This window comes from Dermacentor variabilis, chromosome 2 (genome assembly GCF_050947875.1).
Source record: "Dermacentor variabilis isolate Ectoservices chromosome 2, ASM5094787v1, whole genome shotgun sequence".
NCBI classification, from domain to species: Eukaryota; Metazoa; Arthropoda; class Arachnida; order Ixodida; family Ixodidae; genus Dermacentor; species Dermacentor variabilis.
The window spans coordinates 110,996,886-111,011,171 of NC_134569.1; the positions used below are offsets into that span (position 1 = coordinate 110,996,886).

The 14,286-nt window shown below is 53.9% G+C and overlaps 1 protein-coding gene across 6 annotated transcripts in view; it reads left to right on the top strand.

The window, feature by feature from the left end:
- Window positions 1–14,286, top strand: part of Utx (Utx histone demethylase) — a 132,216-nt gene that overhangs the window by 41,753 nt on the left and 76,177 nt on the right. The gene's annotated exons all lie outside the window — the stretch shown is intronic.

The window sequence follows — 14,286 nt, forward strand, 5'->3', positions numbered from 1 at the left end:
TCGGTGTCTGCGCACGCGACTGCACAACGTGGGAACAAGCAGACGAAACGGAAGTACGTACATCTCTCTTGCTGCGTTGCGAAGTAAAACAAAAGCATGCAGACATTCGGTTTGTGTGTTTTATTATTTATATAAGCTTTACTTAGTCTATTGAAGCAACAGATTGCATAGATGACAGATGTTACCTTGAGTGATCATCGAAGTGACGTGTCACCACGAGCGACGTCACCACGCAAACACGTACACGTGGGCGTACTAGCACGTGGACGTCATGCTCCGGCTTGGAACGCGGCGGCCGCGACGGTCGTCTGGAGCAGATCACCGCGTCAGTTGCAATATATATATATATATATATATATATATATATATATATATATATATATATATATATATATATATATATATATATATTATACCACGTGACCGGCTTCCAACATTTCACTCACATACTTTTTTTTCACTTAGACACTCTTAGTGCGAACGCATTAAATATGTGTTCAGACTGTGTGTGTAGCTTCAATAGCGTTATTTTCGCGCTGCGACGAGAATTTACAAGATCCATAGCTGAAAAACATTATACCTTACATAAAGGTTGCATAAGAGTAACGCGAAAATGAAGAATTGAATTACTGTTTACTTGAAGCGAACATAGATAGGAATACGTAAGTGAATGCATAAGTAGAATTGCTCTTTGATAAGACGCGTTCGCCAGAGAGACTTTTATGCTTATTATATTTTATTATGCTTGTCTAACCTTCGTGTTTCTTGTATTTTGTTTTCATTGGTTAAGTTTCCCCCATCCATTCAGTGTCATCCTTCTGCCTTTTTCTCCTCTCCATGGCAGTGAGGGAGTTCAGGTGCCCACCGACAGCTGACGCAGTCATTGATCCTGTGTTCTAGCCACTTTCATTTCATTCTGTTTAAACAACTGGTGGTGGGGGGGGGGGGGATAAAAATTAAGATTAAGCAAGAGCAAGAACGGGAGCTGCCAGGTGGTATATATGGGCTGGTTCGGCCCGTCGCGATTATTCGCCTGAGTGCGTTCGGAAACGCTATCACGTGGGAGCTTAGAAGGGACCCCCAAAAAAACGGACGCTAGATTAATTCATGCACGCAAAGTATTTATTTGGTATTGATTTGGCATAAAACGGTTAAAGTATTACTGGAGAAAGTGAAGACCAGTCCTCGCTTTCCTGGATCTTCGCGTGAGAACCTCAGCGCCGGCGCGTCCGTTGCAGCGTCTTCTCACATTCGGGCCGCGCCAGAGATTGAATGCGTTGCGAAACCTGCTGTGTTGAGCTTTTGTATCGATTACAGTGCGATGTAGCCCTCGTTTGCGTGCATGCCAAAAAACAGGCAAATGAACCCGAGTAGTCGCTATTTAAAAAATAGAGCGAGAACCCTACGAAGCCTGCGATGCATTTAGCACTACCTGCAGATATACGGTATAGGCGCATCGAGGCGCCACATTATTGGGCTGAAGCGAGAACGTTCGATTCTACGATAATTTGTGGGCCTTACCTATTCAAGAGTTCGCTTTTCAGGGGGGGGGGGGGATCTGGTTCGTTAATTTACTTATTTGCTCCGCGTTCACTACAAGCACGAAGTGTAACAATGGAATCGAAGAATGAGAGAGCGAGAAAGAACGAACGCCGTCGTTCTCTCCTCGTGGGCGGTTCGGCCGCCACCCACGGTGCTCGTTTGCCCCCGCGGTCGCCGACGAGCGCGTTGTGCCTTGGAAGCCGCACGACAGTGCGAACGAAGGAAGGATGACCCGGCCACCGCCGCCGTCGTCGCGAACACTGGCCCGCGTCGCTTGTTTGTAAACGCGTTTGCGCTCGGTCTATCTTCGGATCGATGCGGCCGAACTTTCGAAGCAGAGAAATGGCAAGCGCAGCACTCCCTCTCTCCGTGTTCGGAAATCGTTCGGGTCACGACTGGTTGTGTCCGCGTTGCTATAGGAGCGGCGGCGGCGGCGGCGTGGCCCGGTCGAAGAAGACAAAGCGCGAGTCTGTTGCACGGGCGTCGCGCAGTGCGTACCCTGAGCGTCGATCGATGGATCGGCCTCCACGGTCGTCCTCCCGTGGTCCTTCGCTTCGTCTCTCCCCCTCTGTTTCTTTTTTTTCTTCGGCGGCGATCGCTCTCATTACCCGGTGACACGCAGAGGAGAGCGGCCCTGCTTGCAGGCCGGCAGCTGGTGGGCGGCGGCGGCGGCAGCTGTATACGTGTCTGAGCGAACGAGCGAGACCGCGCGTAGCTCCTCCGGCAACAGCTGCTCGCTCTGGCCGATCTCTGTGCTGGCCTTGAGAAGACGCGCTCGAGCGCGCTGACGAAGCCTGTGTACGCGCGCGGGTGACGTCGCCGACGCTTGCCACCTCCGCTCTTTCGTCGGAGTCATTCACGCTCCTGTAACCGTTGTCCTCTGGCACTTGACAGCAGACGGGTTGCATTCACGATTATTATGATCGCCAGTGGCAGCCCCTTTGAACCGAGTCGGCGACAAGTAGCTGTTTGCTCGTTTGCGGTCTTCCCGAAACGACAAGTATATGGTCGCCTGTAGCCAGTGGAAGCTACTTACGTGCTACCATGCCGTAATATGGCGTTCTGCATATACCTGCTTTATCTCGTCAAGTTGCCTGTGCCTGTGACGACCCCGTCACCATATCTTCTCTGCTTCTTTTTGTTATTTCTTTCTCACCAATACCGTCCAGTTATAACGTTCCCACCAGCTTTGAACCCCGGTGCCAACGGAAGGTTGCCTTAAACTCGCCTCTATCGACGGCGCCTAGCGGCACCTTCCCACATCATGCAGTCTGTCAGAATTGAGTGCGAGTGCGCTACTATAATGCTCGTTACGCCGGCACTCACCCTCGTGGCTGTCGATATTAACTCGGCGAATGCGTTCACGAGTTTCGAATTAACCGACTGCCGCGCGCCGAGACTCGAGCGTACTTACTGGCGGTGCCGCCACTTTCGGAGCACTCGTTGTCTCTGGGTGTGCGACACCGTGACACCGGTCCCAGCCGCCCCGCTCACCGTGGGTGCGTCCGGACCACAGAAGGCCCGCCGCGCCATCAGATGCAAAACGCGCTGACTCACCCTGGGACTCCTGTACGGGACGCGGCGCGTGCTCTTCCCCACCCAGCGAAGGCGGTGAAAGATGGCTCGCGCGGGGCCCCAGTGGGGGAGGGAGGCGGGGGGGGGGGGCGGTAGTTTCACGGTGTGTATACCGTGCAGGCGAGGCTCGGGATGTGCCTTCGACTGGCTCTGCTCGCGCTCGTGGCCTCCCGTGCTTCGCCGCGATAAAATGAATGAACGAACGAAAAACTACGTTGCTTACGCAGCCTTCGGTCCAGCGCCCCGCAGTTTTTTTGTTTTTCCCTGGCACTGCTGGACTAAATCCACCAGATAGTGGTTGTCGCACTCCGTCTTAAAACACAACTAATGATGTTAAAGTTGCGTGTGAACTTAGCTGGAGTGTGGTGGCACACACCACCACCTAGGTTTAAATAGGAATTCAGTCAGAATAGTGATTATAATCATCATCGTCTTGTAAGCGATTGGCTTCGTGTCAACTGAGCCGGAGGAACAAGTGATTTCCTCCAACTTCGCGTTCACTCGATTTGCTGAAAAGTCGACTGGGTAGTTTAGAGTTCACAAATGAACTAATGTATTGACCTTCGCTTGTTCGTAAAGTCGAGTCCGAGGCATTTTAACGCCGCTCTTTCAGTACTAGGGGTTACCAGGCAAACATCAGAGAACCGCATAACAGCGCGTCACATTGTTCCAGAGCTGTAGAAAAAAAAAAAAAAAAACTGCCAAGGTTTCTTACCTTAAAAAATGGCAGCTCGTCGTCCCGGCCAAGTACGATGCGATGGTCTGGCTTCCCAGAATGGCAGTTCGGCAAAAGCTCGTAAAACATTACATGTATTTCGATTGAAACGTACTGCGACTCCCCGACCAGACCAAACAGTCGGTTGCTCGGAGTAGTCCCAGTGTGGCGTAAATAAAGATTGTTCATTGCAACTCCATTAATATGATCAATCGCCACGATCCAAGACGAAGTCAGCATCGCATCCAAGGCGAGCGGAATATTAAAAAAAAAAAGGCGTTTCCGTTGCTGTTTCCACGGGGAAACGTCACGGAATGCTTATACACGCTGCGCACTTGGAAGTTCGCTCACTCCCACGTAAAATTCGCCGATGTCTTCTGTTCGCGCGGACCGATCACCGGGCGCTTTTGACCTCGCCCTCTCGTCTGGGAAGGCACGTTCTCCGGTCGGGCTCTAACGAACGCCACCTTTCTCTTCCTTCCCGCTTGTGCACTGTGTCCTCTGTTGAGAGACGGTTACCGCGCTGCACTTAGCCCCACCCACGCCGTGGCCCCACCTTTCAACCCACAATCAAGAATCTCTCTATCGGGCTGGAACGATGGTGCGCGCACAGGCGAAGCCACACGTCAAATGTGCGACGGATTGGGCCAAGAAATATGCTGGACGAAGGCCTCCTTCATGCCCTCCTTCGACGCCCATTCTCTTTCACGCGCATTCTTCTTAACTCGTCACCACCTGTGGAATCGGCAGCGTGTGTCAGCGCCGGCGTGTCGCATTGAGGGAGAGAATGAAAGTTAAACGGCTGCCGCCGTGGGCTCTCCACCACACGCCGGTGGAACGCGCATCGCCGGACATGCGATACGCTGTATGCTGCTGTCGCATTCGTGTTAACGCGGCTAGACAGGTCGCTGCTCAAATACCACATATTCCCGTACCACAGAAACGCTTCGCTCACGATTTCACCCCCGTGTAATGTCACGGCGCCCACAGAAGTGACCGGAAGCCATCGGACGACCTCTCGTGACACCGCAGTGGTCGAGCTAGCGTTGCTGGGCGCACGCTTAGGTTCCGAGAAGTGCTCCCAACTCGTGGGTGTGCGCACCGTAGACGTCGTCGCAGTCCCGTCTCGCGAGGTCTTTTGTTAGGCGCACGCCAGACATATGCAGGGGGAGCCGAGACGCCACGACAGCCTCGGCTGGCTGGCTGCGGTGAAGCGGTCGAAGGGACCCAGCGCAGGTTATCCCTCTTGCCTTCGAGGAACTCTGGACATGCCGTTGCGTGGCGCTCACGTGCGCATGAATAGCTGAGCGCGCGTGAAACTTGTGACTCTCTTTGTTAGTCTCGAGCAAGAAGGCATCCGGCTAAGGGCCCAGAAGGGCACCTCATTTAGGAAAGCCCGTGTGAAGAACCGAGTGGCCGTCATTGGGACGAGCGCTGTGTGCGAGTCCCGGCACCATTACTCGACCATAGGTGACCAAATATGTCTGCCTCTTATAAGGTGCCGTAAGTGGTAGGCTGTATTTCTCGTCGTGTAGCAGCTATACCAAAAGTGGTCGTACGATTGTCTGTAATCGGAAGGAACGCAATTCTCTCGGAAGCAATGGCCCCAGCGATGTTCTTCGTTCCTCTGGCTCCTTGTCTTCATTGCGTTGCTCTACAAAATGAATGAAAACTAACCATAGTCCGATTCGCCGCCGCGGTTGGATCTCCAGCGCATCTTACATAAGATGTAAAGTTGAGAGGCCTCGTATTAGCATTATTTAGGGCGTATTACCATTATTTCGGGGCTAGAAGTGCCTGTAACCTATACAGTTACGAATAAATGTATATATCATAAAGGTTACAGTATATACGAGTGCATAGGTAGCCCGAGTAATGGTGACTGGACTTTGCAGGACGCGTGTGTGTACAGTCATTGCTGCGTGCTGGGAAACCCACCGCTTCGCGTGCCTCTACTTTCCACGCGATACGATATCGAAACCCGTCCCTCAGATGAGCTTACGGGGTGGCGTCTGTGTTCTTGTGCGCATTGCGCGTGGTGCCACTGCTTGTTGTCAGTGTTCACGACCGTGTACGCGGCCACGGGAAAGGATTACGCAGGAAGTGGCTTCCTTTGTAAAAAATACAGGTGAAGCCGGTTGTCGCGTGAGAGTCCCGCTTACGCAGATCCCCGTGCCTACGCACAAAAGAAAAAGAAATAGTCGTCCTGCGACTTTGCAGGCGTCAAACGGCCCCGCGGTCTTCTTCAGTTTTGGCGCCGGTGGGTTTGAAAAGGCTTCAGGTGCTTCCACCGGCTTGCGGTCTTATCTATTCTTATAGTTGACGAGGACCTGCGCGCGAATTGGGAGATCAAATAAGAAGAATAAGGCAAAGAAGGGAACAGCCTATAAAGCAGTCTATTGTCGACCCTGTTCTGCCGACTGGTTCCTGTTTCACCCGCTCTCGGGCAAATTTCCGGGCGGTCGGCATTGGACAGCGCGACGCGGTGGTGTGGAGGGAGACCTGCTCCATCAATGCGGCACACCGTCAATGCAGTCTGGAGGGGGAGGAGCATGCAGTCGCCAGGGATCGCAGCTGTTCCCGTTGCCCTCCCTTCGGCGCCGGGACCGTGGGAAAGCGCGTCGCTCCCTAAAGAAAAAAAAAGGCCTTTTGGGCGTGCGAGTCTGTAGGCCAGGAGGAAGCCAGGCTCTCGCTCTTTTAGCGGACAGAGCACCGTCGCACAATACACGCGAGCGAGCGTGTGTGTGTGTGTGTGTGCACGCACTTTCTTTGTCACCTTTTGCTATTGTATCCCCTGTGCGTTGGAAAGTATCCCCGAAGGAAGGGAAACGAAGACATAGCGCGTAGGGAAGACGTGGTAAAAACGTGTTTCCTCAAGGAGCCGGTCTTCCTCGCTTCTCAACTCGGTCTGCCTCCGCTTTGTCTGCTGTGCGTCGCTAACGAGACACTCGTTCGGGACTTCGCGTGGCTCTGCAAAGGACGACTTGTTTTATATATATATATATATATATATATATATATATATATATATATATATATATATATATATATGCCGACTGGGAAGCGCACTGACACACAGCGAGGCCCGTTTGTGCGAGCCGGGGCTAACGAGAGGGCTAACTGTTGATGGCGCCCTCTGCAGAGGCACCCTTCGTCGGCTTTGCTCGAGAAGGGGCAGAGAGGCTACGGTCGTTTAATTGCTTGTAGTTCGCGAGGCGTGGAAGAGCGAGCAGCAGGGGCAGATCTTTTATCACCCCTGGTGGTGTCTGACTCGTTTCATGCTGTACTGGCGACACGAGAGGCGGTGCCGCTTCGCAGGGAAAGCAGCCTGCAGTGCTGTGTCGGTGGCGCCTCCGTGTTTCGGGCGCCATCGCGGGGCCTCGGGCTGCCGCTTTGCTCTTCCTTCACAGGTGCTGCCACTTTCGCTGTTGCTGCGGCTACTTGCTTTCCCTTCGCCGCCAACCCCCCTCGTTTCTGATGGCTTGTGTTTCTCGATCTGTTGCCCCCGCCGCGCTTGTTTGCCGACCCGGCTTTCGAACGCTCACCCATGGTCGTCTCCGTTTGCCTCGAATACACTTTTTATGCTCGTGTTTCTTTAGCTTCCAGTGCTGCTGTAGTAACGTGCGTTTCAGCCGCCGCACTTGCGCGAGTGGTGCAGTTCATCTCTTTTCATCTTTTTTTCCCCTCTCTCTCACTCCCTTCTGCTTTTTTTTTCTGTACCCGGGGTTCTCCCATAGCGCCCACGAACAGCGCATAGCGCGGCTTTGTTCTTTTGGGCCCGGCTCGGTCTGTGACCCCGAGCCGCGTTGCCAGCAGCGCGCGGTGTCTCAACCCCTCCCCCTCCTCCTCCTCCTCCTCTTCAGCAGCCGGGTCCCCGTGGAGAGCGCGACGTGTATTGTGTCTCGCGGGGAGGGTGAGCTGTCCGGCCTCATTGATGGATATGCGTGCACGTGCGCGTCGACAGCACTAACTTTGTCTGCCGCCCAGCGGGAGTCACTCAGCAACAGCTCGTCCCTCTCCCCTCCTTCGTCAGCCCTCTCTCTCTCTCGCTCGCATGCTAGCTAGCCCGCTCCGCGTTCTGTCGAGCGTACGTAGGCCTGCCTGCCCCTTTATAACCGTGCAACATTGTGGAAGCTCGGTGCTCGCTTGGACGAGAACCGGTGTACCTGTGTGGCTCACACAGGCACGTCGGCTGTCACGTTGTCTTCTGCTGACGAGAACGGCGAGCAGACGGCGGCGCTCGTCGCGGGGTGACAACGATACGCTTTGCCTGCGGATTTTCCCTGGCAATTACGACTTCCTTTTTTTTTTTTTTCGCACCAATATGGAAGTCGTGAACAGACTGAAGCGTTCCGCGCTGAACACACACTCATTTTCTTTTTGTTGCGGAAGGAGATGAAGCCAAAAATACGCATGCGCTTTCCAGGCTTAAGAAACAAGAGATCGAACCAACGCCTCCTAGATAGCAACGAGCACATAAGGATAGCACCGCAAAATAGCGCGACAGAACACGTGCATGTAAATGAATGCGTTAGTAAGCAATCTCTGTGTCCGAAAAAAAAAAAAAGTTTGCTAAATTATTCCGTCCCGTGACTTGCCTTCTCCTGCATAATCATTGTTTTTCCAGGGCGGTATAACTCCGATTTCTGCGTGAGTTCGCTTGTCACGCTCCTGAGGTCGAAAATCCGTCCAAAGTACGTCTTTCTTTCGATGGATTGTATGGGAACCGTTGCCCGACGTCGGCGCTTCCAGTTTACGTTGCGCCCATGAGAGCTCTGTAACTTTCCGGCGTATTGGAGTGCGTGTGGGTTAATAGCGCTGTTACCGCGTGTTGATAAAAAAAAAAGAAAAGATGAGCCGAGACGACGCCCGACAAACGCCGCGTCAATACGTTGGAAATTTGCCCCATGCGCCTGCGACTTTTTTTTGAGCGCTGCACCGTTTTAGTGCGTGTCGGACGTCCACTTATTGCAGAGGGGGCAAACGCCATGGACGTGCGCGGGCGAAACACGTGCGCCTCGCGTACGGAGAGACGCTGGCCGCTGCTCGCCCGGGATAAACAACAGCGTACGCGGAGCCAGGAGGTGATATGAGAAGTTCCGGAGCGGCAGTCACCACATACGTCTGTGGGTTGCCGGTGACGTCGGATAAAGAGAGAATGGATATATTTATTGAACACCTAGTGCGGTGCCTTGTACATGTCTCCAGGACGAATCTGGTATTGGATGCAGGGGTTTCCCGAAGGATTACAGGTAGGACGTACGGGGCAGGGCCTGAACCAAAGATGGGGTAAACAAGCCACATACCTTGAAATGATAAACCAAACTCTCACTTCATCCTTTGGCACACGTTTTTCGAAAGGACCTCGTTATGGCACGATTTCCACGCGGCGTGAAATCGGAAGCGTTGATGCAGGGAGAAGTCATGCTAGAGATCGTGGTGACCGATCATATTTCTCTATGTAATGTTTGTGCGTCCCCGAAAGACATACGACGCAAGAGTATGTGCTGGACTAGGAAGAACGTTTCACGCGACCTGGTTTGCCAAGTGCTAGGTCTATGGGTGCACGCAGTGGCCATATCCTCGCAACATGGCGCCCCAACGGCGTCACTTGTAGGGCGCGCCTTCCACTCCAGGAGCGCCTGTCTTGCCGCGACGGGTCACCGCTACTGGGACAGTCTGCTCCCCGCCGCCTCGTGTGATCACGTGTCATCGAAGCCGCTCGAGCGGGGTTCCTGTCGAATGCGCGCAACGGATTTTTTTTTTTTGTTCCTTTTTCCCCATTTGGCTTCCGTTCTTTGTAAACAAGGGAGCAGCTTCGCGCCGTACACCACGATCTCCACGCGCATGCATACTGCAGCAGAAAGTTTTTTTGTTATTGTTGTTGTCGTCGTTGCTGATGTCCTTTGCGCTTCGTCGATATTGAAGTGCTAAATACATGCTATAAAATGCCGTGTACGGTGCGAATCATAATATATTCCTAGAGACATTTGTTAGGTCGTCAGATAAGAGAGGAGAAATCGATCGGCATTCACTGTCACTAAAGTACGCTTGGTTTTGTTTGATATGTAAGAAAGAAAAAGAGAAACTACTGCTTTGTTCCCCCCCCCCCCCCAAAAAAAATACAGCCGAATGTAAGAACTGCACGCGGGGGTTTGGGGAACATTGGGATGACTTAGTTTTCTTTATGACAGGGCCCAGCTTCGGAGATAGGAGGAGAACCAGTTTCGGAGTTGACGTGTCACGCGTGTACGAGAAGACGCGCAAGTGTCAGTGCCATCGTTCAGTGTCGTCAACTCCTTTCTCCGCTGTTCCAAGTTTCGGGCGTCGTGCGGCCTCTTCATCTGAACGACCCGTCCCGCACGGTTCCGAGGTCGACCTCTACAGAAGGGAGAGAAGTGGGGGCGACTCCGTGCGTTTCTCTTCGGGCGCGTGCCCCCTTGTCTGTCTTCCGGGGGACTTCACTCGGCAACATCCTTGCCCCGCATAGCGGTGACGGCATCCTCGTGCTGGCCCCGTGTGTATCAGTTCGAGGAACGGTCTCGCCTGCCAGAAGCTGCATGGCGCCTCTCTTCCTACGTGGTCGAGAGGCGACGAGCTCGTAGCCGTTATCGTTGGACTCCCCTCGTTGAGTGCTACGGCTTTCTTCTTTTCTAAAAGTGGCGCCGCCTACTCGGTCTCATCAGATCCGTGCATTTCAAGGAGACCAGCGGGTCTGGTCAGCCACCAAGAAAAGGAGGATCGTAAGAAGGGCTGCTCCGTATAGTCGGCCTCTGATCACCCTCCGCTCAGCGTCGGAACAACGGGAGCTTCGGGGAACAAGTAATAGCCGCACGCAGTGGGCGAGCCTTCCCATATAATACTACCGTCTCTGGAAGACGTCGCCGGCTCTCGTGACCGATTGGCTGACACAATCTCTAATCTTATAGCCTTCGCCGCGCTGTACGGAACTGCCGAGACAGAGTATATCGCTTCGGGCGAGTAGCTGTTAAGCGCGCCCCCTTTGAGCGGCTATGCGGTGCCAATGACGCCGCGGCCAGCGTTTTGCCTGCACGGCAACCGGTTGTGCGTTTTTTCTTTCCTTTTCGCTTGCCTTTTTTAAATACTACTCGGTTGCTTCTCTTGCTCGTTGCTCTATCCTCTCGCTCCAATTTTCTTGCTAGCGTTCGGAGCAGCTGCCTCCATATCTTTTCATTTATTTATTTTATTTTGGCCTTCCCCTCTTCGTGTTTTGGGCGGAAGGGGGAGCGGAAGGCCGTCATTTGTTTCTGCCCATCGAAGCGCGCAGCGTGGGCTCTGCACACAGCGCGTTCCTTGTTTCCAATTGCTCGACGCTGCCGCTCCTCCTCCTCCTCCTCCTCCTGTGACTCCACCTCATTACACTGCACACGTCCGAGTTCGTCGAGCGGCGGTGGCCTTTCGAGAATCGCGTGCATCTGCTTTCCGCGGCCGTCGTTCGTTGGTTCCCCTCCTCGTCAAAGCGGGCGACTGATTGATTTCGAGAGGAAGTCCGCTGACGCAACGACTTCGGGGTGTAACACGCCCGGAGTCGACGTGCGCGTTGATGATGTCGGCAGCACGCTAGACTCGATCTTTTTTCTTTTTCGTAAGTTCTTGTTCTCCCTTCTACCAGTCATCATGTGGCAGGTGAGAAAGTGGGAGGACCGGGATAAGCGAAAAGAAAAGAAACGAGGGAAATTAAGAAATCTCTTATCTCTAGCAATACGCGGCTCGGCAGCTGCTCGAAGTTAAAGCCTTCGAAGTGCGCGGTGATGGGGGGAAAGGCAACATCCGTCAGGCGGAAACCGAGATGCTTCTGCCGCTATTATCTTTGGCCAGGTCAGCGGCTTCTCTCTGTCGCTCTCTCTCTCTCCCCCTCTTCGGACGCGAAAGAAAGACGGTCGCATGCATCTTCGGGAATCCCCTCCCTGCAGAGCCCTCCGACACCGCTCGTTGTATACCGCGGCGGCGAAGGGTGGGGATGGCTGCGAGGGGTTGTGTGTAGTGTGTATGGAGAGAGCGGGTGCCGGGAAGGTGAGTGGCCCGTAAACGAGAGAGAAAGATCCGCTGCCCCGCGGCGGAACACGTTTGCTCGCGCTCCCCGTCTTCTCTCTCGGATGAGAGCCACGCGTTCTCTTTCTTTAATACGCGGTGGTGTTGGAGGGAGGGGAGAAGGGGAGGGATGTTGGAAATGTTGTGAGGGGGGTGGCGGGAAGGTGCACGAGTTCTCTCCGAGCCCCGCATGCTCATTTCCGCCCCGCCGTTCGGCGTGTTCCTTGTGGGGGGCGCGACGATGCGAGTCGCCGCCGCTCCAGTGGTCCGGGCGAGCGACGTTTTCTTCGTCCTGTCTCTTCCAGGCTCCCTTTTCCCGGTCTGTGCGAAATGTCATGTCTCACTATTCTCTTTTTCTATTTTGTTTTTGTTTGTTTTTCTTACACGCGGTATTCAAGCCCCTGCCTCCACATTGCGATGCGGAGGAACATTTTCTTCTTCTTCCTTCCTTTCTTTTTTTTTTTTCTTTTCAGGCGGGGTCGCGCTAAACTAAATGACGCGGCGCATGGGAACTGGAAGCACGGAGCAATAGCGGATATATTCTGGCGTCGTCTCGACATGGCCAGAACTTTTTTTCACGTGATTCTCCTTCCTTAGGTTCCTGCATCTTGTTTTCCGCATCTTTTCTTTTTAGTCCGCGTGGTCTGTCATTAAATAACCCTTTGGGAATTCTTCGTATGGTGAGATAGAGAGAGCGAGAGAGGCAGTCATCATGCCTGCAACGAAAGGAAACGTCGCCCGTTGATAAATAAAATAAAGATAAGTAAACTACGGTGAATGCGGGCGCGGCACGGCGTCGCTCCGCGCGGCCTCAAACTATTTCCGGCGCGCGCGTTTTTTTGTTGCGTCGGCAGGCGGAGCAGCACCATCCTCGGTATCGCGAGAAGGGAGAGAATCGCCGAATGCGTGCACAAGAAACCTGCCCCGCCCACGCTGGTCTGTCGGCCGCCCGTCCGGAAAGCGCCGCTGACCACTGCTCGCTGACTACCCCCCCCCCCCCTTCCGCCTCCTCCCCGGCACCTCTTTCGTCTACATCGACAGCGTCCCCCAGTTTCGCCTCCGGCTTTGCCCCTTGTTCACTTCTTCTTCCCGCTGGCGTATTGAAGAGGACCGGTTGCATGGTTATGGAGCGAGTATCGAGGGCGATGCGCCGACCACCGAAGTCACTGTTTCGCGCGCACGTAGTTTTAGCGCGCGTCGACGCTGCCGTTGCGTTAGCGTTTTGTACGTTTATCTCGCATAGAGGTCGCCTGCTGCTCTCGTTGTTTGAAGCCCCTCAGTTGAGGTTCTTTATCGTTGTTAATTGGGTAGCTTCGAGTATTTCACAGTTTTGGCCGCCGTTTCTCGGCCCCAGCGTAGTCGGGAAGATTGGGAAAAACCGTCGACTCTACCTGTAACTGGAAAAAGGTCTTTCTTGCCCACGGTTCACCAAGCACGACGGGTCGGACCCAGTTCCCTTTCCTTTAAACTGTGGTTTTCGGCAAAGGTATACTTGTCAAGCCGCTGATTATCTGCCAGCTTCGTAGCTCCCTTTCGAAGCTTCGGTAAGGTACCGAAGTTATACTTATTGCATCTCGCTCGAGTGGCCAGTGAAAGAAAGGTGTTCGCAACATCCGTGATCTTGCTTAAGGATAGGGAGCCGGTCTACTTTCGAATAATTAATTTCACCATCGGGCGGAGCTCCGCACACCAATAGTACATCAGGATAAGTGGGTAAACCTGAGAAGAGCGCTAAAGGAGACTGAGCGCCGTTTTCACACCGCGACCCCTTTCGTGACGCAGTCGTGGCATGGTCGTAGGCAAGCGTGGAATTATTGTATAACATCGTCATGTCGGTAAAGCATTCACCGAGAAGCTTAACAGAATAACCACGTTCTCTCGCGTTATAATCACGAGGAGTGCCCCGCCGCACACGTTGCGTGCATGTACTGCAACGTTTGTGGTATGAGCGTCGTTGCTTGTACTTTCAAACGAGGTCGTCACGTTGTCGGTCTGGCAGATTTTGCGCTGCTTCGTACTGGCGCGTAATCGCTCGTTGGCCCGCTGCTCTTGCCTCTTCTGGTGGACGCGCTCCGGTGGCCGAGTTCCGGGTGTCAAGGTCGGTCTTTAGCTCCGCAGCGGGCGGCCGCGCGGTGGTTGTGTTGTTCCTTGCAGCCGCCGCCGGCGCTCGCGTGGGTTGCTTTCTTAGCACGTGCTTCGAAACCCCCGGGGGGTGGGGGGGGGGGTAGGGGGCCGCTCATTTCGGCTTGCCTGCCCCCTCACCCCCTTCCTTGGCCCTCCGCCACGCCTGGTTTAAAGAAAGCGAGCAACGGCGGAGCGTTGCCTTCGCCGTCTCATCTGACCGCAGAACACTGGAAACGCGTGCGAGGCGTTCTGTCCCGGATGCCCTGGCGCCTGATTAC